This window comes from Sciurus vulgaris (assembly GCF_902686455.1).
Source record: "Sciurus vulgaris genome assembly, chromosome: 8".
NCBI lineage: Eukaryota > Metazoa > Chordata > Mammalia > Rodentia > Sciuridae > Sciurus > Sciurus vulgaris.
In genome coordinates, this window is record NC_136468.1 from 144,005,003 (window position 1) to 144,029,552 (window position 24,550).

Below are 24,550 nucleotides of genomic sequence, written 5' to 3' on the forward strand. Positions count from 1 at the left end.
GAGGAGGAGAGGAGGAGGAGGAGAGAAGGAGGAGGAGAGAAGGAGGAGGAGGAGAGGAGGAGGAGGAGGAGGAGAGGTGGAGGGAGGAGAGGAGGAGGAGGAGAGGTGGAGGGAGGAGAGGAGGAGGAGGAGAGGTGGAGGGAGGAGAGGAGGAGGAGGAGAGAAGGAGGAGGAGGAGGAGAGGTGGAGGGAGGAGAGGAGGAGGGAGGAAATCAGATGCCATTTGCAGGATCTTCAACAGGGAGAATTGAATGCCGGGCACTAGTGGCATGAGCAAGGAGGGAGCCAGAGCAACTGTGGATGGGGCGCTCAGGAGACTGGCGACAGCAGGCAGCTGTTACTCCCTAGGCTGCGGGACAAAGGGAGAAGGCAGACCTCCCTCAGCCCTGCAGTCAGGGTTGCCTGGTGGAAGCTGGGAGTTTGGAAAAGCCACAGGCTGTCAAGGCGGACAGCGCGGGGAGGGATCCCAGAGACTCCAGCTTTGCAGTGCAGGGCCCCTGGCTCCCGTGGCTAAACCCCGACAGGCAGGCCTGGGGAGTGCTGCCTGCAGGGCTGAGGCCAGGACGGGCAAGACACCCAGGGCCAGGGCAGCAAGTAAGTGGTTTATCCAGAATTCGAACCCAGGTCCTTCCACTGAAGCCCAATAAACCCCAGCTCCCTTCATGGAAGAACACAGCAGCCAGCTCCCAGTCCCACGTGGGAGCAGAGGAGGCTCAGGTGGCCTTCCCAGATAGGGGACAGGGTTCTCTGTCAAGAGCAGGCAGACATGGGGCCGCCCGCAGGCATGAGCTTAAAGCCCAACTCCTCATGTGACATTGAGCAAATGACCTCACCTCTCTGAGCCTCAGGCTCTTCCTCTGAAAGTTGGACGCTAGAAATCCACCTCATGAGGTCGATTTGAAATTCAGGTTTCTCAAAAAATAGCCCCAGTTCCTGTCTCCACCACCACCGACCTGGGCAACCCCTAGATTTCTCTTTTCACTCCGGGGGTTATCACGTCACTTGCAGGCTGTGTCCTCATGAGGTGGAGGAGAAATGCGAACCCTCAGCCAAGTCTTCTCCCAGAGCCCCACGGCTGCCGAGCACACGGGTTCAAGTTCACTAACAGTTACAAGCTGCTGCCAGGGACGGAAGACCTGGGGTCCTGCAGGCTCGGTGGATCCGCCTCTTCCTCCTCCGTGCGAGTGTTGACCTCTCACTGTGACCCTACTTGGCTTCATTAAGCCTACTTGGCTTCATCAGGACAAAAGTGATCCCGACACCTCGGTCAGCGACCCCGACTCTCAGATCTGTGATGAGGCTTCAGTCTGGAAGGCTCCAGGGAACTCGGGGCCCACAGGAGACCAGGAAATGGAGACAGCCAGAGCTCGGCTGGCCTGGGCCACCTGCTCTGCTTGGGGGTCAATCCCTTCGACGAGAAGACCCTGTTCTTTCAGATTGGGGTGCAGGTATTGGGAGGGCCACCTCCAGACCACAGGGCACTCACCATCCAGGGGACCCTTCCCATCCCCCAACAGCATGTGGCCGAGGTGGCAGAGGTAGAACCACCTGAGAGGAGACAGGGCCACTCCAAGTGTGATCTAGAACGTGCCTACCCCGGTAGTGTCCCCCCAAATGCACGTTCACTCGGACTTCTGAACGTGACCTTGCGTGCAAACGTCTCTGTGGATGTAATTAGTGGAGATGAAGTCAGGATGGATCAGGACGGGCCCCGAGCCCAGGGACTGGCGTCCTCCTAAGACGAGAGGACACCAAGAGACACACCCGGAGAAGAGGGCGGGACATGATGGAGACAGAGCCGGGTGGGAATTGGCAACAAGGAGCTGCAGAGATCGTTGGAGCCACCAGGAGCTGGGCGGCGAGGAAGGCTCCTCTGCAGTCTCGGGCACAGCCATCTGCCCGTGCGGGTTTCAGACCCTGACCTCCAGGACTGCGGGAGGACCCTTTCCGGTTGTTGAAACCACCTAGCTAACTACACAGCCTCAGGAAGCTCACCTCATCACGGACCTGTGACGTCTGAGGACCAGCACCCCCCGGTCCGTGGACCACACTTTAAGTAGCACCGATTCAGGCCCGAACTCCTTGCACCGGAGCCCCACCTCACTGCCCAGCGCACCTCAGGACAACCCTCCACGCGTGGGGTGGGGGATGCATGCCCGCGAGCGTGTGCTGCGGGTGTCTGGAGGTGCTGTGTGCGTGCACAGATACGTGTGCACAGGCGTGCGTGCTGGTGTGTGCAGGTGCTATGGTTCGGATCTCGAACGTCCCCAGGCCCAGGATGGCACTTTTCGGAAGGTGTTGAATCTCTGAGAGGGGTGACCTGGTGGGAGGTCCTCAGGGGGCAACCCTGTGATTATGGGATGCTGGCCCTTCTTTCTCTCCTGCTTCCTGTCTGTGCGTGGGGACAGCTTTACTCTGCCCTCTTGCCACAGTGTAAGAGAACACCCTCCTGTGTTTTAAGCCACCCACATTGCAGTCGCTAATTATACAGCCTCAGGAAACTAACACGCTCTCAGTTTGGTCACCTTATCACAGGCCCAAAGCCACAGGGACAATTGATCATGACTGGAACCTCCAAAACTGTGGGCCAAAATAAACCTTTTCTCTTTATAAATTGATGATCTCAGGCATTTTGTTACAGGGATGGAAAGCTGACTTAGGTAACAGGTGTGAACAGGCGCATGGGGGTGTGGTGGGTGTGCAGGGTCGCGTGGGTGTGGGCGCGAGGATTCCCTCTGTCTCCCTGCCCGTGGCACAGGCCCATCGTCGTCCAGACAGCAGGCAGTACTGCCTGCAGAACACCAGGTCCTCCTCCTCTCAAATGTGTGCCATTGGGTCCGGGGAGGATCCCTGGCCTGCGCAGTGCCCAGCCCCCTGCAGGGGCAGCTCACACGGTTTCTAAAGGACTCGCTCTGGCTGGCTGCAGCGTTCAGCTCAGGCAGTGCTCCTCAGTGGGGAGAGCAGAGCATTCCCAAAGCCCAGGACCCCAAATCCTGACCACAAAGGACGACGGCAGCCTCAGGGGACAGTGATACACAGCATCACTTCCCTCAGGGAAGAATGTGCTGCCCCAGGTGGCCACAGAGCCCCTCCCCCCCCCAAGGCGCACACCTCCGGGGGGCGGGCACACCAGTGACTGACAGGTGCCCAGCACAGCGCCTCCCTCCCTCAAGGGCCCGTCTAGCTCCAGAGCTCCCGTGGGGTCAGCAGGACATGATTGTGATCGTGATCGCAGGGCCCAGCTGCAGCTCGACCGCCCCCGCCCCCTCCTGCTCTCTCCCTCCTCCGCACCAGAGCCGCCCCAGGAGCCTCCCTAACACACGCCCTGCAACTCAGCCCCTTCTCAGGGTCCGTTCCTCCAGGGAGCCCAGCTTGCGCCAGGGTCAACTGTGCCCAGGACACTCACGTGCCTGAGCTCAACGAATCTCACTACAATCCCGGGGGGCTCATTCCCATGTCCCAGAAGAAAATTCTGACGCTCAGAGAGAGCTCACCATGAACGGATGGAAGACCCGGATGATGTAACCGGCTTTAGACCTCAGCGCCTGGAGATGTGCGCTTCCACTCTCCGCAGCCAAGCTGAGTCTCAAGAGCCACCCGGCCAAAGTGAACAACAGTCACGATAGCCTGGAACTCAGCTTCTCCTTCCCACCTCGCCCCACGGAGTCGCCCTGGCACCCACCACCAACCAGGAACAGGATCAGATGGTGCTGGAGGTGCGGAGTGAGAAGCCCTTGCTGGAGAAGGGGCGCCAGGGGGGTTTCTGTGGAGGGCACCGCTGCGGAGCCGGCCGTGGGTCTAAAAGGCTTCATCAAACACGCTCACCCCATCCCAGCCTGAACCTGAGAAGCCAGCAGGGGAGCTTGGGCAGCCTTCCCGCTGGCAGCCTGTCAAAACAGGTAGACACACAGCACATGAGCTCTTCTATGGCTTTTTCCCCTTCTTTTTTATTTTCTGCCATCTCACTGGGCACGAGAAAGAGAAAAAGTATCAGGATTACCCCAAGGGGACTGAAATATTTGCTGTCTTTGAGACCCAAAGAAAACCTTTCTCTATAATTAAATGTCATTTTTCTAGAAGACTTAATTAGAAAGCTTTCAAGGGAGAAATTCCCCGAACAGATATGCCACCATGTAGCAAGTGAGCTTGCTAAATGAGCAGGGAGCTGGCGAGGGCCGCCAGGCCGGAACAACCCGTGAGGTGTCCAGGGCTTCCACAGAGCAGAGACTGGAAGAAAGGAAACCGAGAAACCTTTCCCTGATTCCCTGTTCCTTAGGAAGTCTTCAAAATGCCCCACAGGTGATTGAGCATTCAGAAGACAGGCGTTCCCTTTAAACTGCATAGGAATAGGGAGCTGGGCATCTGTGGAAATCCACATGCTCTAATAGGCCATAGATTTTGCACTTGATTGGCACTTTTTAGCACGCACCAGGGAATTGGTAAGATAGCTGTCATGATCCGACTGCCTACTGTACCCAGCACTGATTCTTCAAAATGACAGAGGGAAGTAAGCACACGTTTCTCTCTCTCTCTCTCTCTCTCTCTCTCTCTCTCTCTCTCTCTCGTTCACACACACCAGAAAATGCAATGAAGTACAGAACACAGAACTCTCCCCCTGCAAAGGATAAACTCTTCCTCTTCCCCTGCCCGCGATGCCGCAGCATCTCAGAACACAGCCAGCTCCGCTCAGCCAGCTCTGTGCTGCGTGCCCCTCCCAGTTCTGTCAGACCTCAGGGGCTGACAGCAGCCTGCAACCATCCGAACCCCAAGTGCCCAGTTAACCCATCCTGGAACAGCGGCCAGGGCTGGGCTTGGTTCCCGGGATGCCAGAGGAAGAGCCAGAGATTCCTCTTCCATGAACCTTGGCTACCTGACTGACAGGCTCAAGGCGGGGGGTCGGGGGACAGGAGTTTTTGTGGGTTCAGGTGAGAAAAGTGAAACCCCAGGTGCTAAGTTAGGGGTCTCTCCACAGACACTGGCCCAGTACAGTGTCCCATGCCAGTCATCCCAGCAACTTGGGAAGCTGAGGCAGGAGGGTTGCAAGTTCAAAGCCAGCCTGGGCAACTTAGAGAGAACCTATCTCCAAATAAAAAGGACTTGGGGATGTCGCTCCATGGTGCAGCCACCCTGGGTTCAATCTCCAGTACTGCAAAAAGATAAGCAGCCACTCAACTTGAGTTTGGGAGCAAGAGGTTTGCCAGGGGTCAATTTTAAAAGGAAGAGGAAGGTAGCAGGTCAGGTGGTGCTGGAGACACGGGCCTGGCAAATAGCAAGCGCTGCCCAGGGGCTTGTCCCGCACTCTCTTACGTGGCTTGGGGCAGATGTGGCTCCTTAGGCAAAAACCTGGTGTGTGCCAGGTGGCATTCTGCTGCTGAGGCTTCCCTGGAGGGGCTGACAGCTGGACAGTGTTTGCTGGCCACGCCCCCTGCGGCTGGACAGTAAGGCTGGCCGTGCCCGTCCATTGGCAGTGTCTTTGCCTCTGCGGGGCCCCCAGGGCACGAGTGGCCGACGTGAGCTGTCTCACCATCAGAAGCCACAAGTGCAAGCTCAAGGCACCAACAGGTTGCTCCCTCCTGAGATCCGTGGGGAAGGATGCCTTGTGCCTCCCCCAGTGTTGGGGTTTGGGTACCAGGCGTCCCTGCAAAGCTCCTGCGTTCAGGCAGGAATATTCGGAGGTGAGACGATCGATTATGAGACCTGAAACCTCATGAGTGGATCAGCCCACCTGAGGGATCCATCCTTGGAAAGGGTGGTAACGGAAGGCCCCTGTCCCTCTCCCTCTCTGCCTCCTGGCTGCCCTGGGCAGCAGCTTCCCTCCGCCATGACGGCCCGCCTCTCTCGGGCTCAGAGCAATGGAGTGGGCTGACCATGGACTGAACCTCTGAAACCGTGAGCCCCAAATAAGCTTGTCCTCCTCTTGGTTGCTCTTGTGAGGTCTTGTGGTCAAGCTAACCAACACGCTTCACTCTGAGGAGTGGCCAGCAATCTGCACGGCTTGGCTTCTGCGGGATCGCCGGGTCTCTGCCTTGGTCTTCACATGGGGTGTGTGTGTGTGTCCACATTTCCGAGGGGCGGCAGTCCCTCGGGACCGGGGCACCCTGCTCCAGTGCCACCTCCTTCCAGCTGGGCACGCCTGAAACCTCCCTACCTCAAGTGCAGCAGGGTGTAGGACTGGGACCCAGGAACCTGGCGGGAGCCACGTTCAGCCCAAAGCGCACAGAGGTGACAACACGCCCACCTTCCCCAGCGTCAGCAGCAGAGCCGGATCTTCAGACTTGCAAGCCAGGGCTAGGTCAAGGCCAGCGCCGCCGGGCTGAGCCGTGGCTGGACTTCCGCGAGTCGCCGCTCTCTGCTGTTTGGATGCAGCTGGCAGAGGCTTAAGACGTTAGTGGATCTCTCTGCACACCAGGTGGGTGGTGAAGTCTTTTAAGATAACACACTGGGAATGGTCTCGTAGTTATAAGCACCCAGAAGCCATTGGGTTTTAAGCTGCTGTGGGTCTCTGAACATTTTGGTTTCCTCACACCAGCTGTGAAAGTCAGGAAAATGCACAAAACAGTTTTGCACACAAGTTGAGGATATTGATCGAAGGCCCATCCGTGATCCTGAGTTTCTCTTACCCCTGACAGGGGGTGAGCTGAGGAGGGGGGTTGATAAAACAGAAGCTTAAAGGGAAGGAGCCGGGCGCGGTGGCACACACCTGTAATACCAGCAGCTCAGGAGGCTGAGGCAGGAGGATCTCGAGTTCCAAGCCAGCCTCAGCAAAAAGCAAGGCACTCAGCAACTCAGTGAGACCCTGTCTCTAAATAAAATACAAAATAGGGCTGAGGAGGTGGCTTAGTGTTCGAGTGTCCCTGAGTTCCGTCCCTGGTACCCCTCCCCCCCAAAAAAGGTGTGAAAACGGGAATCGATGTCCAAGCAAGACTCTGACAACTTTGTCCCCAAACCTGGGGACAGGGTATTCCACAAACCTGGTGGCTTTGGAATCCAGGTGGAAACTGGTGATGAATTTTCCTGCTTCCACAATTGGCCATTTCCGACGTGAGTCACCAGCAGAGAAGGAATACTTCAGGAACAGAGGGAAGACTCACACCAGCAGCCCCCCCGAAGGGATGGTATTTTCACGTGAAAGTAAACGGCGTGGAGACTTCCCAAGTCAAGGTGGGAACATGACACTTCCAGGTGAGTCTGCTTTGTGAATTCACATGTTTTCATTGAATTAGACTATTGGGCTGAGGTCTGGCTTCCAGATAAACCATTGTAGATTATGGGGCAGAAAAGAAAACCTTAATTTCTCTTTCCATAGGAAAAAAAAAAAAGTTAAACTAATGTCAGGGAAGAAATCATCATCCCAGGGTAAAAGTTAGTAGTTTCGGAATCATTGAAGACTTTTTTTTGTTGTTGTTGTAAACAGCAGAAAATCTTACTCAAACTGCATAAGCAAAATAAAAAATTTGTCGTTCCATTTAATGTAGTGATGTGATCTTCAGGCAAGGTTTGATCTAGGGACACAAACCATGTCATCAGGACTCTTATTTCTAATATCTAGACTTTGAATTCATTACTTGACCTTCAATTCATTCTTTGACTCTAGGCGATGCTTCCAAGATTTTGGACACATATCAGCTAAGGTTCAATTAAGCCTCAAATTAACAGATACCAAAATAATTAAAGCTCAACCAAGGTAGAGATGACTTATCTCTTGCATAAAATGAGTCCAGAGGTAGAGTTCAGGGCTGTTATGGCAACCCTACAAAGTCACCAGTACCCAGTCTTCTCTTCCTTCTCTGCCAACTTTAATACGTGACTTTCATCTTCAAGTTTGTTTCATGTTCACAAAATGGCTGCTGGAGCCCCAACCACATGCATTCCAGACAGAAGAACAGTAGAAAAGAAAAGGCCAGAAGACTCCCAGCTCCCAATTGGTTCAGTCTCCTAATGAATTTTCCCAGAAATACCATCTGAGCTTCCAATTACATTTCACTGGCCACTACGATTCACCAGCCAAAAAGATGGAAACTTTTTTCAGCTGGGTCTATTGATGTTCACCAACAATAGAGAGATCTGTTACTACTTAAGACATGGAAACTGGATGTGGGGGTTATACAACTAGGAAAGTATGTCACGGCATTCCTTAGAAGATACAGACACCAGAAATCACGTTTCCAATGTTATTAAACCATTTACGTGCAGGGCTTTTTTTGGGGGGGGCCCTGTAGTTATACTCAGTCATGGGGGGTCACTGTGACTCAGTCATGCATGCAGGTAACAGTTTCCTCCATTGCGATCCCCAGCACTCCCTCCTCTTCCCCCCAGTCCCCTTCCTCTGCTCAACTGCTCTTCCTTCTAGTTATTTACTTTTTAACGGTGCCTTAGAGTTCTATATAGAGAAGGCTGCATCGTGATCCGTTCATTACAAGCCTTCACGTGGACTTCCCGGGGCCTGATTTATTTATTCCTGGGTGAGCACTTCCGTTTGGACCCTGCACATTTGGTCCTAGGTCTACCTACGGAGCCTGATCAGGACATCTCTGAGGAGATACACACTCCTTCCCAAAGGAGACGACTCCAAAACACGATTCTCCTGTGTCCCCGGGTGAGACAAGCCAGGAGGTAAGAGTTCGGGTTCTGGTTTGGATGTGAGGCGTCCCCCAGAAGCTCCTGTGTGAGGCAATGCAGGAAGGTGCAGAGGAGAAAGGATCGGGCTGTAAGATCTGTAACTGGACCGGTGCATTAATCCCCTGGCGAGGATTAACTGACTGAAGGCAGGTAGGGTGTGGCTGGAGGAGGTGACCCCTGGGGTGGTGCTTTTGGGGTACATATTTGTATCTGGAGCCTGGAGACCTCTCTCTCTCTCTGCTTTCTGATCGCCATGTGAGCTGCTTCCCTCTGCCACACTCTTCTGCTGTGATGTCCTGCTCACCTCGGGCCCCGAGGAATGGAGCCCGCTGTCCATGGACTGAGACCTCTGAAACCGTGAGCCCCAGATAAACTTTCCTCCTCTACAGTTGTGCTGGTCGGGTCTTTTAGTCACAGCAGCGAGAAAGCTGACCGAAACGCTTCACCATGAAAATCCGATCCCAGGGAGCAAACACCGGTCCCCAGGGCCCAGAGAAGGGAAGACTTCTCCGGCCCCTTCCAGCCCTGGCTTTTGATGGCACCTTTATAAAGTCCATTCATCAAATTAGCACAGATGCAGATAGATTTTATACAAGAGTTTGGAGAAAGATAGGCCACTAATTTTAAAAAGATCCGTTTTAATTCTACTAGAGAAGAATTTCCCCGACCCTTTTGTTAATGGGACTTGGAAATGCATGAAAATTAGAGGCATGAACTCCCGGATAAAAAACAGGAGCTGCCACTGCGTTCATTTCACCGGATCAGATGCAACTCGGGATCTGCACATCAGACGTGGCCGGATGGCGGATGCCATTACCCTAGCTACGGTGGGTCTCCTAAGCACGTGCGCCTGAGATCAGGGGCTCCTGCCAACGAGCTGAGATAGCTGAAGCAGGTAGGGCGCCCCTGGAAGACAACCCACCTTCTAATCTTATTCCTTAGTCCACAAAGCAATTTAGTTACCGCAGGCTAATTTTTTTTTTTTTTTGATAAAAGGGTATTATTCTGCTTACAATTGTTAGCCCAACAAATCTGAAATATTTAGCTATCACAAACACATTCATGTTTTCTAGTGTATTCCTTAGAGTCTGGCACGTTTGCAATCTGGACCGCCATCTGTTTGCTCGCCTGAAATACCACGCTCCCGGGGGACTCTGCTTGTTTGCTTTCCTGCCGATCTGTTAAAGCTCAACACTCGCTCCATTCCAAGGGACGGATCCCCTGCGATCACCCACCGTGACCCCACGCCAGGCATGTGGGGAGATTCACAGACCCCTCTGGGGTCTCAGGAAGAGAAGGAAGCGGCCAAGGCCAGGAGGAGGGGGCTCGGCCACACCACAGCCCGCCAGGTGCGTTCTTCCATGTCGAGCGTCTTCTTTTCCCTCCACGGCTTCCTGGCGTGGACGCTGTGCCTTGGGACCTGAGTGTGTCATGACAGGCATCCTCACGAGGATACCATGGTAACGCCGTGGGCCCCATGACCAGACCTGCTTGTCAGAGGGATGAGACACCAAAGCCGAAAGAGGCCGTCATTTGCTCGGGTCGTAAGCAGTGGTGAACTTATGCCAGGACGAACCTTCCTGTCCTTGACTTTGGGGTCCATCAGGTGACTTGACTTGGCCAAGGGGACAAGCACAGATATCTGTTTCAGAGCACGAGCCCGGGCCGGGTTTGCACGCTTGGGCTTGTCCCGTTGAAACTGCCATTACCAAGGAAACAGTGTGCTGTGGGGCCCACATGTCCCAGAAGGAGGACGAGAGACACACAGAAGAGAACCCCAGCCAACCTGCAAACCGGAGAGCAAGAACTCAATGTTTACTCGAGGCCATGGGGGAGGGGGTCTTGGTGGCTTGTTATACAGCACGAGCTGACTGATACAAACTCTGTAGTTCACTATCACGGGAGTGTCACAGGGCTTCATCAGACCTGGGAGGAAAGTCCGATTCTTTGAATTCAGTATTGTCCACTAATATGTGAAGAAACTAGCTACCGACATGTAGCAGACAGCACCACCCTGTCAGCCACCCTCTGACAGTCTGGCCCCGTGTCATTTGACATTATGTTCAGATGCCCAGCTTGATTAGTCCACGTGAAACCTTTGAGTCTGACATCGAACTTCGCAGAATCCAAGCAGTCCCCCCTGAAATCTCCAGAGACATGCACCGGCACACACACGGTCACCCCGCCAATCACGGAGACAACGATCGTCCTCAGCTTCAATCTGCTTCTGCTCAGCTGCAGAGGTGCAAGGCGCAGAGTGACCCTGAAACACGTGTGAGGACAGTTATTCTGATGTTTCTTTCCATCGGCGAATCATTGGTCACAAAGAGAAGGTGCAGAGGCTGAGGCTGCTGCTGACACCGAGTTCCAGGTCAGGGTACCAGTTCATCCCAGGGAAGCTGGTGGCCATTTGCTCATCTGCCAGTTTCCACTGAAGGCCTGTGTCTGCTGGAGTTCCCGCTGACCGTGACAGACGTGGCCCCTACCCTTTCTGTTCTAGTGGACGAGAGAAAGAGACCAGCTCTTACACAGAAGGCCACACGCTACTGTCAAGGAAGCGGGGACTCTGGAAGTGCCACCTGCAAGCATCCTGGTCTGGGTCTGGACTGTCCCCTGAGGTTCCTGTGCTGACAGTGATCCCCAAGGCAGCTTGTCCAGAGGTGGGGCTCTGGGGAAGCACCTGATCCCGAGGCTCTGACTCGCCACTGGATGAGCTCAGGGACAGCTAGCTGGATGACCGCGTGGGGTGTGGACCCGCGAGAGGAAGCAGGTCACTGGGTGTGTCCTGGGAGGGTTTCCTGTCCCTGGCCCCTTTCCTTCTCTCCTTCTCCCTCTCTGCTTACCAGCTGCCACGACAGGAACGGCTCTCCTCCCCCACGCCCTTCCGCCATGATGTCCTGCCTCACCTCAGGCTCCAAGCGATGGAGCCAGCTGACCATGGACTGGAACCTCCGAACCCTGAACCAGGATACGTCTCTCCTCCTTCAACTTGTTCATGTCGGGGATTTTGGTCACAGCAATGAAGAGCTAGCTGACTAACCCAGGGAGCAAGGACTGTGGGTGAGAGACTGGGGTGTCCACCCCCAGCCCCTCACAGCCGAGCTGCCGTCCTGCCTCCACCCTCAGGGGTCCCTCAGGATGGACTTGGGTGGGTGGTTGGGTAGCAGGTCCCTCCTCCAGCGCCTTCTCCCTGCCAGCGTCAGACTCTGGGCTATTTATCTAGGAGGCGATCCCAGGAAACCCCGGGGGGCTCGGGCAGGGTGTCCTGACCTCCGCACCCTCAGCACTGGGGTGATAACTCGCCGCTGTGGGGCTGCGGCCGCTGTGCTGTGGGGTATTTCCAGCAGGTGACGGCGGCACCCTTCAGTTGAGACAACCAAAAATGACATTGCCAAACGACCTCTGGGGGGCGCACTCACCTCCCGACGTGCCCGTCTGGGACAGAGCATGCCACGCGTATCCCCCCTCCAAAATAAAGCCTGGTGCCCTCCAGGCAGGGCCACCGGTTCTGTGCGCGCAACGAGGGAGATTCTCCCTCCCAGAGGGCGACGCACAGGCTACAGATCCACACCCCTGGCCTTCTCTCCTCCGCTGCAGGGGCCCTGCCTGTGTCCCCACAGCAGTGCTGGAGGCTGGGTGGGAGCATCCCACGGCCTGCTCTGCTCTGGCTCTCTGCCATCCTGTGCTGGATGACCGGGCAGAGAAGAGTCCCCACTTCCTCCTGCCCCACACGGCCACCGCTCAGCAAGCAGGATGGCAGTAATCCTCAACGGCAGAAGGGGCACTCGTCCCGGTGGTGAGATCAGATCCCTGGGGGGTGGGGAGAGTGAGCCCAGCAAGGGTTGAGGATGTAGCTTAGTGGTAGAGCACTCCTGGATTCAGTCTGCAGCACAGAGGAGGAGGAGGAGGACGACGAAGAGGAGGAGGAGCAGGAGGAGGAAGAGGAGGAGCAGGAGCAGGAGGAGGAGGAGGAGGAGGAAGAGGAGGAGGAGGAGGAGGAGGAGGAAGAGGAGGAAGAGGAGGAGGAGGAAGAGGAGGAAGAGGAGGAGGAGGAGGAGGAGGAAGAGGAGGAAGAGGAGGAGGAGGAGGAGGAGGAAGAGGAGGAGGAGGAAGAGGAGGAAGAGGAGGAGGAGGAAGAGGAGGAGGAGGAAGAGGAGGAAGAGGAGGAGGAGAAGGAGGAGGAGGAGGACAAAGAGCAGGAGGAGGAGGCAAATGCAAATATTCTACTTATGCCACGTTCTGAAAGGGGCAAGACTATAGGAATGAAGAACAGATGGATGGTGGCCAGAGCGGGAGGCGGGGAGCCCTTGTCTCTGAAGGGACAGCACGAGGGTCTGGAGGATGGCCGGGGCAGGCGGTGGGGGCGGGGGGGATGCTTCTGCATTGATTGAGGCTGTGGCTCTATGGCTGTGCATTTGTCAAAATTCACAGAACTATACATGGTAAAGACTGGGTTTCACTGTCTATACGTTTCTAAACAAAAGAAACAAAACTAGCTGGAGAGGCCCCTCCATTGAGTACACCATCCCCAAATCGATTCGTCTTCAGACACTTCTGGGAGCCTCCTCTGGAAAACTTACAGACTGTTATGGGGACGAAATGGAACCAGGATGGCCCCGTGCCTTGCACAGACTAAGTCCCCTAAGTCCTCTGTGTTTATTATTATTCATCTAGCCAGCTCTCCCTCCAGGGCAAGGCGCAGGAGGCCAGGTCATAGATTCTGCCAGAACACACCCAGAATTTATCTATGCACCGACACGCCCGGTCCCATGCTTAGCGTAGGAAAAAATAAACAATAACTTTTCACCAAATTGAACTGCTGTAGGAAGAGGCTGCTAACTATCCCCCCAGCATCTGTTCTCCCTCATTTAATAATACCACAAAGTTTTAGTGGGAAACATGGCTGCCTAGCTAGAGACTACATTTCCCAGCCGCCACTGCAGCTGGGCACGTGACATGGTTTAGCCAATGGTATGTGAGTGGCAGTGAGGCTCAAGTCCCGCCCCCAACTTGTGCCCTTTAATAGGGTGTGTGCGCTGCGGGCTGGAGGGCTGGCCCTAGAGTCCATGAACCGGGAAACAGAAAAAGCACTGCAGTAGAGCACAGGTGTCCATCCTCCTATGTCTAGAAAGCAGCCGGTACCTGAGAGAGAAATGGATGTATGGCTTGCTCGGTGCCGCGGTTCCCCTGCACTCAGCACCCCAAACTCGTAGGAGGGGATCTCCCTGTGCTTGCAGGCCCTTCCTTGGGACTCTCAGCAGTGTTTAGGAAATGCCCACAACAGCTGCTGCGGAGTCCCACGAGGTCAGGACTGATCCCCGCTGCAAGCTCACAGTGGAATTGGAAAGAAAATTTCCACAGCCAAGAAAACTTAATAACTTTGGGCAAATTAAGTCTTGAGATGAGGCAAGTGATGCCACAAGACCTTAATTGATTCAAAGATGACGTGGATCCCTCCTAAGTGCAGGTCCCCATTGCAGGGCTCGGATACAATAAGGAACTAAACCGTGGGGAATTTCTGCTCCAGGGTGTGAGTGGAGAGAGGCAGAGGAGAAGGCAGGACACAAAGAAAGAAGTCATCAGGGAAGCATCGTGCAGCCTGAGTGCCTGAAGGAAACTGGGACCGAGGATCAGAAGCTGGGGACTGGGGAGTTGGTATACGTGCAAGAGTCGGGAAGCTCCCCAAGGAGGTGAGGTTCAGCTGAGACCCAGGGATGAGGAGTTTGCCATGCGACAGTCTGAAGGGCGAGCATTCTAGACCGAGGTAATGGCCAAATCAGAAGTGCTGGGCAGGAGCAGATCTGATAAGCTTGAGAGCCAGAAAAAATTCCATCAAGTAAAAGCATATTGAGAGAGAGGGTGTGTTCATGTAAATATTCACTAACAGCACAAATAGCAGGAACAGCAAGAAGGAGAGAGCGGTCAGGATTAGACTTTTTTCAGAGAAGCCTTCCTGGAGGAGGTGGGACTTCAACTGGGTGGAGACAAGAGGAAAGATTTGCCTCCGCAGAGAAACCAAGGGAAGTTGTTTTAGAAGCAGAAAAAGATGTGAGCAAAGTGGAGGCGAACGTGAACCTGGTGCCCCTCACACAGAGGCGTGATGCAGATGGGCAGCACTCCTTCCGCCCCCTGCTGCTTCCCTACCCACGGCAGGCATTGCTAATCAACTGCTGCACTTTTCCTATAGAGTCTGCGTGTGGCCTTAAATCCTTATCCTTCAACTTCATCCCTTCCAATCGATCCACGTGGGACGTGAGACAAAACCTGAGTCAGCCCTGAATTAACGCAACGCCTCCCCTTTCTGCTCAGGAAATGTGCAAAGAGACCATCCCACACTGGAAAATAACATAATCAGACTTTCCTACTTCCTCCAAGCAAGCCAGTCAATGCCCCTACTGAGCAGTTTGCAAGTGCGAGTCTCCCTGGGCCTGCAGAACACAGAGCCCAGCCCCGGACCCCCCACAGTGTGTTCAGGTCCTCCGTGCCTAGGCTCGGCTCCTGGACCCCGAGTCTGTCACCACGGCCCCCTTGGCCGCTCACATCTTCCTGACCGCACAGCCTCCTCACCTCGGGGTCGTGTTCTGAGTCGTGGTCTCTGACATTTAAGGCCCTGCCTCAGGATGCACTGCTGTGACCATTCCATATAGTTCCAGGGAGAAGCCCCTCCCGAGTCATGGAGACACTGGGTCTGCAGTACCTGGGAGCCGCAGCCCCACAGGAAGGGACATGAGGAGGCGGAAGTGCAGCAGCATTGACCGAGCACTCACTAGTGGCCAGACCCAACCCGCCCTTCACATGCCCACCACCCTGAAGCCTCAGATTAGCTCCAGGGGGCAACTGTGGCCCCATTTCTCAGAGGAGGAAGCTGAAGCGCAGGGATAATCGGGCCTGTGAAAAGGTCTGCGCGGCTCCGGCCAAAACACCTGAGGAGCACCTCGGGGGAGGGAGAGTTTACTGGGTTCATCATTTCAGAGACTCAGTCCAGGGGCGACTCCATGGCTTGGGTCCCAGGGAGGAATCACACTGTGGCAGGAGGGCGAAGGAATCTTCTCCCCTTGTGGCGGCTGGGAAGCCGCGGCCCGCAGTGACACCTGGTCTGTTCATACGAGACGACGGCTTGGGTCACAATGCTCACAATGCAGTGATTTCACCTGCAGACGTTGCTGCGTGAGCAGAGGAGCTTTGGGGGGTCACCTCACAGCCAAACCCTAAGAGCATGGTTACCTGACGAACGTCAGGATTTGAATCCAGGTCTCAGCAACCAAACCTGCTCTCCTGCTGATGGTTCTCCAGCTTCTGATCCAAGCCTCCAACCCCATCTTAAAACAACGGCTTAAACTGAAGGAAGAGGGTCTCTGATTCCAACTCAGACCTGCCCCGGCCATCACCCGAGGGCTTGCCAGCTGCGTGGCCCTCCCCGTTAATTCATCCACGAAGCAACGGTTTCCCGACCATCCAGCAGGCGAGGCACCGGCAGCCTGTGGAACTCTGTACCAGGAAATCCCGTCCTCTTGCAAAAACGTGATTCTCAAAACGGCGACAGGGCCTCGTTGTTTATTGTTTGGTTTCTTTTCTTTCTTTCTTTTCACTTCCCCCAGCAAATCTTAGGGAATCTTTCTCAATACAAAGATCTTCCAGAAATATGGACTGAAACAAGCCGGCTTGCTGGTGAGAGAAAGGGTGATAAAGAAGCATCGCGCCACCTTCTCCACGCGCTGTTGATTTCCACTGCAAATCCTTTCAGCTCCTTGACTCTGGAAATAACATTGAACTAGAGAAACAGATCAATGCGAATGAATCTCAGCCTTGATCTGAGCCGGGAAGGCCCTTTGTTAATCGCGTAAACAAAGAGATGCGCAAATCAACAGGACAGGCTTTGTTGGGGGTGCAGAGGAGACACTGGGGTGTAAGAACTGGCGTGGGAGACATGCGGGCCACGTTGGAAAGTGGGTTACCCCCTGGGGGGCCGTGATTGGGGAGTGGACCCCGACTGCTTCAGGAAAGTTATTTCTTAAACTGCACAGTGAGTGTGCGGGTCTCTGCTGTGTTCTTCTTGAGCTTTTGTGTGTCTGATTTTGCACATTTAAAATAGCAACTTTAAAATAGGCGGGGTTAACTTACGTGCTTTCTGTTAGGTTGAACCATAAGAAATTGCAGCCGGGCGCTCCCCTGGGGAGGCTGAGGCAGGAGGATCGTAAGTTCAAAGGCAACCTCAGCAACTTAGTGGGACCTTCAGCAATTTAGCAAGACCCTGACTCAAAATCAAAACTAAAAAGTGCTGGAGGTGTGGTTGAGCGGTACAATGCCCTGGGTTCAATCCCTGGTACCAAAAAAGAAAAGAGATCGGCCATTGTCGACCCATCAAAGGGCAATTTCAGACGTTCATCGCCAAATAGACCGAATCACCAGCGGGCCAGTCCGTCCCGAAGCAGCCTTTCCTGTGGGGTCGGGGGGAGGCAGTTAAAAACAGAAGTGGCGGAACATTCCCAGCGGGCACAAGGCCCGGGGTCCATCCCCAGCACAGGAAAGAAAAAGAATAGAAAACTGTCTAGTGGTGGAGGGTGTGTGTGTGTGAGAGAGAGAGAGAGAGTGTGAGTGTGCATGTGAGTGTGTATATGTGAGTTTGTGTGTATGTGTGTGAGTTTGTGTATGTGAGAGTATGTGTGCGGGCAGGTATGTGTATGTGAGTGTGTGTGTGCATGCGTGTGTGCGTGAGTGTGCATGAGGGTATGTGTGTGTGAATGTGTGTATGTGAATGTGAGTGTGTATGTGTGAGTGCATAAGGGTGTGTGTGAGGGTATGGGTGTGTGTGTGTGTGTATGAGTGTGTGTGTGTGTATACATGTGTGAGTGTGCATGAGGGTGTGTGTGAGGGTGTGTGTGTGAATGTGTGTATGTGAATGTGAGTGTGTATGTGTGAGTGCATGAGGGTGTGTGTGAGGGTATGGGTGTGCGTGTGAGTGTGTATATGAGTGTGTGAGTGTGTGTGCATGCAGGTGTGAGTGTGAGTTTGTGTGTGTATACAGGTGTGAGTGTGCATGAGGGTGTGTGTGAGGGTATGGGTGTGTGTGTGAATGTGTGTATGTGAGTGTGTATGTGAGTGTGCACATGTGCACGTACACGGTCTTGAACCGCCGTGGAGTACAGTTTTCAGGGACCGGAACTGAAGTCAGCCTCCGCGCCAGGCGGGCAGAGGCCGGGAAGGGAGCCGCGGTCAGCAGTGACGGGTGCCCGCCCAGCACCCCCGCACTCCGGTGGGTAGTCGCTGCTCCGCTTGCACAGGGGAGCACAGCCCCCCATCGGGCGCCTAGCGTGACTGTCGCCCGTCATTTGTTAGCAACCCGAAGTCCCGTGAGGTGAATTCTTGGCCGTTGCAATCTCGAGGAAAGCGTTACTGGGAGCCTCTCGTTCCAAAGCGCCCGAGGTCCCATTATCTCCGACCCGCTGCCCGGCGCGGCACAAAAGAGCCTTGTCCAGTGACCGCGCTCAGGAGATGGGGTCACTCGCCCTCCTTCCCCACCCTCTCCCTGCCCCCCAACCGAGTTTTCCCCAAAGATGGGCATTCCTCCCTTTTTGTGTTTTGTTTTTTGCTTTCCAAGGTCTCGAGGAGACAACGAAGGCACTTTTAGCAGAGAGGGGGAGGGGCGCCCCAGACCCAGGGCAAGTGATCAAGAGGAGCAGTGGCTTGGGGCGCAGGAGGAGCCCCCCAGGAACTCGCCCTTCCCGGGGGTCTGCGTCAGAGGGCCAGCTGCACCCAGGAGCTGCAGCTTCTGTGAGGATCGTGAGGGATACAGATGGGTGTCCGCGGACCTCTCCAGGAGGCAAAAGCCATCGGGGGGGCTCGGCCACCCTAAAACTGAGGACTTCCCCCAGAACGGGCCTTGATCCCAGGGAGGGTCGTTTCTCCGCTGTCCTGAGCTTGAGAAGGCGTCCTCAGCTGCCGGACTGGATCTGGCCGCCTGCAACGTTGTCTCATTTGCTGATCCAGCCAACAAACCCTGCCTGAGCACCTACTATGTGCTGCCACAATAAGAGATTCGTGCTCAAGATAGAAAGAGAGGGAGAAAGAGAGGACAGAAAAGAAAAAATAGATAGAACTCGGCACAAAGGAGGGGGGTTCTAAAACTCACCGCGGCCGCTGTGGGGACAGCGCCGCATCCATTGTGGCCCCTCTGGACTCTGCTGTGGGGTCTGGCGCCTCGTGTCCTCTGGATGGGAAACTGCAGGCCAAGCTCCCACTCCCTGTGTCCAGAGCCCCCAAGGAGGCATGCCCGTGACCTGGGCCTGGATCGCGAAATGACGCCGGGGACAGGCTCCTGGCTGCCCTCCTGTGAGCTTCCGCCCGCCCTCCCGTCACCTTGGCTTGGGCTCCACCTAACATTCCGTCCTGGGAAGATCAACGGTCCCTTCGGCTGGAACGATGGGCCCTGGGACGCAGCACTGTTGGCACTAAAACCGGGCAGCCCAGGACACATGGGTGGCCCTCCCTGGCGGCACCTCCCAAGATTCCAACCAAGGACAAGGACAGAAGCTCAGGGCGGGTGAGGGTCCCGGCTCCTCCTCCTGCTTAGGGCTGCTGCAAGATTTTGGGCAAATGACTGAACACGTCCGGGCTTCTGTTTCCTCCTCAGCCAAGTGGGGAGAAGGACCGTCCTGCGCAGGCCATTGTGAGGGCTGAGCGGACCCCAGCCTCGCTGTGTCCTGTGCTGTGAGGACCCACCTGCCACCCCCAAGTTCTGTTCAAACACTGTTCCCGGAGATGTCCCAGGCCCCCCGCTCAAAGCACAGCACAGAACTCAGCGCCTGGTGCATAGTAGGTGCTCAAGAAATATTTGGGGACTGAATGAACCGTGCACGGCACGCTGAAAGGGTGAACATGTCTCGTGGGGAGGGAAGGAAACAGGAAGCAAAGGGAGACAGACAGACTCGCGGGACCTCCTAGCTGTCCCCAGAGCTGCTTCCACCTGACCTCTGGGGCTGGGCGGCTTGATGACTCACGCAGGACATGGAAGTCAGATGCACAGAAGACCACCCACCAGCAACAACTGACCGGCACAGAGCACCCTGACCCCTGGGGCACAGGGCAGAGCCCGCCCATCCTGACCAGAGGCAACGCTGCCCACCCCAGGTCTCTCTGGATGAGAGGGTGGACCCACAAGCCACTGCCTGGTCTCCTCGGTACACAAACACACGCACGCGCACACGCACACGCATGCACACACACACGCGCGTACACACACACACACACACATGCGCACACACACATGCGCACACACATGCTGGGCCCAGCTCTGTGCTGAGCACACAGTGGGTTCACCGTGAACACTCACCAATGCGCCCCACACACCCCCCTTGGTGTCTTCTTAGTGACCGGCCGCCATCTTTGAATCCAGTCCAGTGCTGGTCCCATTTGTCCTTCTGACGTAGTCCATGCCCTGGACAGTCCAGGGCGGCTCTCTGCCCTTCCCAGGCCTGGCCCTGGAAGACTACAAACACCTTGCCCGCTCCCGGGAGAGAGCAGTAAAGGAGTTGGGCTCTGTCACACTCCTTAAATATATAAAATCCCTCTCCACTATGTCCCCAGATGTCCCCAAAGCCCTAGTCACGTTCCAGGATGACAAATACCCAATGACGTAACCAAGGTAAATATCACAATCGCTACCATCTAGGAAGTGCCAATCACGGGCCAGGCACAGTGCTGAGCAGCATGCATGTGTTCTCACCGTTCAAACCACGGCTTCCAGGTCACACACCTCTAAGCCCCAGCTCTGTGCCCACAGGGTGGTCTTGAGCAACCTTCCTGGGTCCCGAGTTGCTCACTCGTAAGGTGAAAGTACAACTGCCTCCCCAAGAAGTCAACAAGAGCATCTAAATTGATTATCAGAGTCAATGTTTAGGCCATGGCGAGGATGATAATTGGAGAAAGAACAAAGAGAAGATCAAGCAGTTCAGAGAGGCTAATGAACTTAGCTAAAGTCACACAGCTAGTGAGAGGCAAAGATGGGACTCGAGGCCAGGTTAGTTCATTATCTAATGAATTTTTTTTTAAGTACCAGAAAACTGTCTTTGAACATCTTGACAACTCCACACTCTGGCATCCCGCCTCCCAGGAAGCCCATTCTCAAGAAGCTCAAAGGAACCTTGTGTGCTGAGGGTTGGGATACCCCTGCCCTCTTCGCCGCCTCTTGGGAATGCAAAGCCATTGTGGAGTATCAAGCAACCCGGTCTTGGCTTATGGGATCTTCTGGCTTCTCGGAGGAGCAGGTGCTGATGCTTCTCCAAGTCAGGGGGCCCCTCTGACCACAAGCTTATCCTCTGTAAACTGCCCTCACTGAAGGTTTCTAAAGCTGTGTCAGAGCGAGTTCCAGCCTCATTCTGCTCAAATTTCAGGATGAGGGGACATCTTTCAGACCACCCGTGGCTCTGCCTCCACAAGACTGAGCACTTTTAAAGTTATATTTAAAATTCTTCGTTTACTAAAAATTCAATGTAAACCAAGAAACTGTGACTCCCGTGGGCCCCGCTGTCCCTCTGAGCTCATCTTGGTCGTGAGCCACTGGCTCCAACTCTTCGGACGACTTTCTTCTCCTTCCCCAGCCGAGCTCCTACCCACCTGCGACTGGGGCAGACCCTTCTCCACGCGGGGCCAGGGGGCTCGCCCACCCTGACTGAAAAAGAACAGACCTCTTTTCTGTTGCCTGCAAACCAGAATCTCAAGTGGGACGCCATCTGGACCCCGCATCGCCATTTCATCCATTGAAGACTCTCTGTCAAGGCCATTTCCTAAAGCCTTTCTCAGGGTCTCTGATAGGGGTGGGATTTCCCCAGAGCACAGCCCAAGATCAAGGCGAGAGTGCAAGTCACATATTCGGGTGGCGTGTCGGTTCATTTTCTGTACTATAGCACGATGCCTAGAGATGGGTCATTTTATAAAGAAATAAGGGTTATTTGGCTCACAGGTTGGAGGCTGCAGGTCTAAGGCTGGATGGCCTGGCTGGCTCAGGCTCGGGGAGGGCCTCACCGCACATGCATCGTGGCGGGAGTTCACAGAGGGGCAAGAGGTGACCTGCCCAGACAGGAAACCAGAGTGAGGGGCAGGGGCTAGCCTTGCTCCCTGTATCACAGCCCTCTAGGGAGGTCACCAGCAGGTCCAAGAGAGCTACCACCAGGCCTCCCACCAGCCTCCACCTCCACCACCACACGGAGGACCAAGCTCCCCACACAGGAACCTTTGGGACAAACCAGAGCAGGAGGTGATCCCAGCGAAGGTCTAGAGAGGGTGGGGAAGAGGGAGAGGAGGTGCAGACAGGGGCGCGCTTCACGGGCCTCCTCTGTGGCCTGCAAGCTCCTTCCCACTGGGGAGCCTGGCGCACGGGGACAAGGCCCTCAGGGCGGCCCTGCCTGCACAGCGCGGAGGTGGGGTGCTCACCCTCCACGCTGGGCAGTGCTGGCCAGTGCTGGCCAAGGGCCCTTCCCGGGGTGGGAGTTCTGCAGCGCCTCCGCCTGAGTCACCCACCAGGGTCAAGGCCCAGCTCTGCAGCTGGACTCCACTGGCACCTCAGATGTTGGTGCCAAGGGAGTGGGAAGAGGTGCCGAGGTGTCCGCCGGTCTCCACGCCCTGTCCTGTGCCGATTCTGTCCCGTTCTGTCATAAGCGCCAGTGTCACACATTAGACCAACAGACCAGGGAATTTCCTACGTCCTTCACCGGATTGGAAGCTCCGTGAGCCTAAGGGCCCCCTCCGTGGGCTCCCAACAGTCTCAGCAGATACTGATCGATGCACTGAACCAATGGCTGGCACGACCATTGACTTTATAAATTCTAGAATGTTCTCAGTGCCCTAAAGTTTTTAAAGTAGTAGTCAAGGAAGGAGTATTATCTCATAAAATAGAAACTTGAGTTTTAAGACCCAATTCCAGTTTCATTGAAAATGTGAAAAGAAAGTTCATCTTTGGGTCAGGTTGTTTGAGCCTCCTTCCTCCCCCTGAGTACCAGTGGTGTCCAAAGGGCAGTGACTGCCACCAGCATGAAGCCCCCTTCCCCCTTCTAAATGGCCTTCCTGCCCACCAGGGCACTGACCACAAACAAAGCTTTGTTACATCAACTGACTTGAGTTCATTACGTTGCTAAACTACAAACATTTATGAACAAATTTTTTCTCTTTAGTTTCCTTAGAATCTATCACTGGAATACATGGGAGAAATTGTTAGTTGTCTGTTCCCCAATATCTCTTCCTCTTGGTTCCATAATAGAATTTTCCGCTGGACATGCAGCAGTCCCCTGGGATAAGACTACATTTCCCAAAGGCCCTTGCAGCTGCATATGGTCAGCTGACTAATTCAGACCAATGGGATGGAAGCATAAGTGACACAGCCCCACCCCCATCATGCCACTCAAGAGAAGGAGCAGGCGCCCGCCTCTCGTTTTCCCCCTTTAACTGGCTGGCCTGTGGAGGTGGTGGGGTGCCGTCCTGGACTCTGGGATCAGGAATGATACTCAAGATAGGACAAAAGACAGACCAGGAGAAAGAGCCTGCCTGACGGTCGCCAAACTGAACCTGCACATGGGTTTTCCTTTGAGGAAGACACTCCCCAAGTTACTTTGCGTCTCTGTCACTTTCAACCCGACTTAATACAGGGCACACTCACTTTTGTGGTTCTTGGTCTCCAGATTTTTAGCACGACCCTCGACAAAGACGTCATCGTTGAAAATCCTGTGTGACAGTCCGCCTCGGGCAGTGAGTGGACCATCAGGCCTCCCGCACCCCAAGCTCCCGGGAGTGGGTCAGCAGCAGAGGGTCCCGAGGCCACAGTGCCAGGGCCTAAGGGGCTGCCAAATGCTGGGCAGAACCGAGTGTGCGCACCAGCCAGGAATTGCTTCTGGAACGTTCCGAAGCCTAAGCTGAGTGTGCCCCGTCCGTAACTCAGAAGGGGAAAGAAACAAAACGTGTCCGCATCCCAGCCGGCCTCGCGCCCCCACCCCGGCCCTTCTTCCACCCGTTTCATCCCCGGCTCTGCCTGGAGGCCTGCAGCCACGCAGCGGGTCCACGGGTCCTGGGGACGGAAAAGACCCGCAGAACTCAGTCGCCACGCCGCACTTGCCCTCTCATCAGTCCTCAATCCAGAATTGAAATGTCCCCTAGGGTTTGGGCAAGAACCACCCCAGAAGGAGGGACAGCTGCAGGCCTGGCCTCAGGCCCGACCGCCTGGGGCTCCCTCCGCCTGCTTCTGCCCACTGACACCTCCAACTCCATTCCCTCTCCCCTGCGGCCACCTCTGGGTGTGTGACGGGGCTATGGCACCTCCTCTCTGGACAGTTGAGCCCCCAGGGCTTGATCCTCCTCAGTTGAGCCCCCAGGGCTTGATCCTCCTCAGTTGAGCCCCCAGGGCTTGATCCTCCTCAGCTCCCCACCCGGGCCTGGCCCATCCCCCTCCCTCCCGGCCCTCGCCTCCCAGCTGAAGAGCCCGGCACACCTGCCCTCCCATGTCCCCAGGCCACCTCCTCCTGCCCTCTGTGACCTTGGAGCTCGAAATGGACTTAGGAATCAGAGACAGAAAAAGAGGAGGAGGAGGAAGAGGAAGAGGAGGAGGAGGAGGAGGAAAGGTTTGCACCTGAGTTTATTGCTCAGGAGACAGAACTCCCTGGTTGGTTGGTGAAACCACCAACTCCCTAAGGAGCAGGGAACTGGAGAGCAGAGGGTCACCCGCTGGGTCTGCGGGGCCAGGACACCAGGCAGAGGTGGCTGGACATGCTGGAGGGGATGGGGCTAGGGCACTGTCAGCTGCAGAAGGTGGTTGGACAGAAGCAGCAGTGAGCCCAGGACGGGATTCTGGAGAACCCCAACTTTCATGAGGCAAGGAGACAGATTTGTCCAAGAAAGCCAAGAGAAGCGGGTGGAGGACACCAGGGCAGTGAAGCGCAGGGAGGAGGGT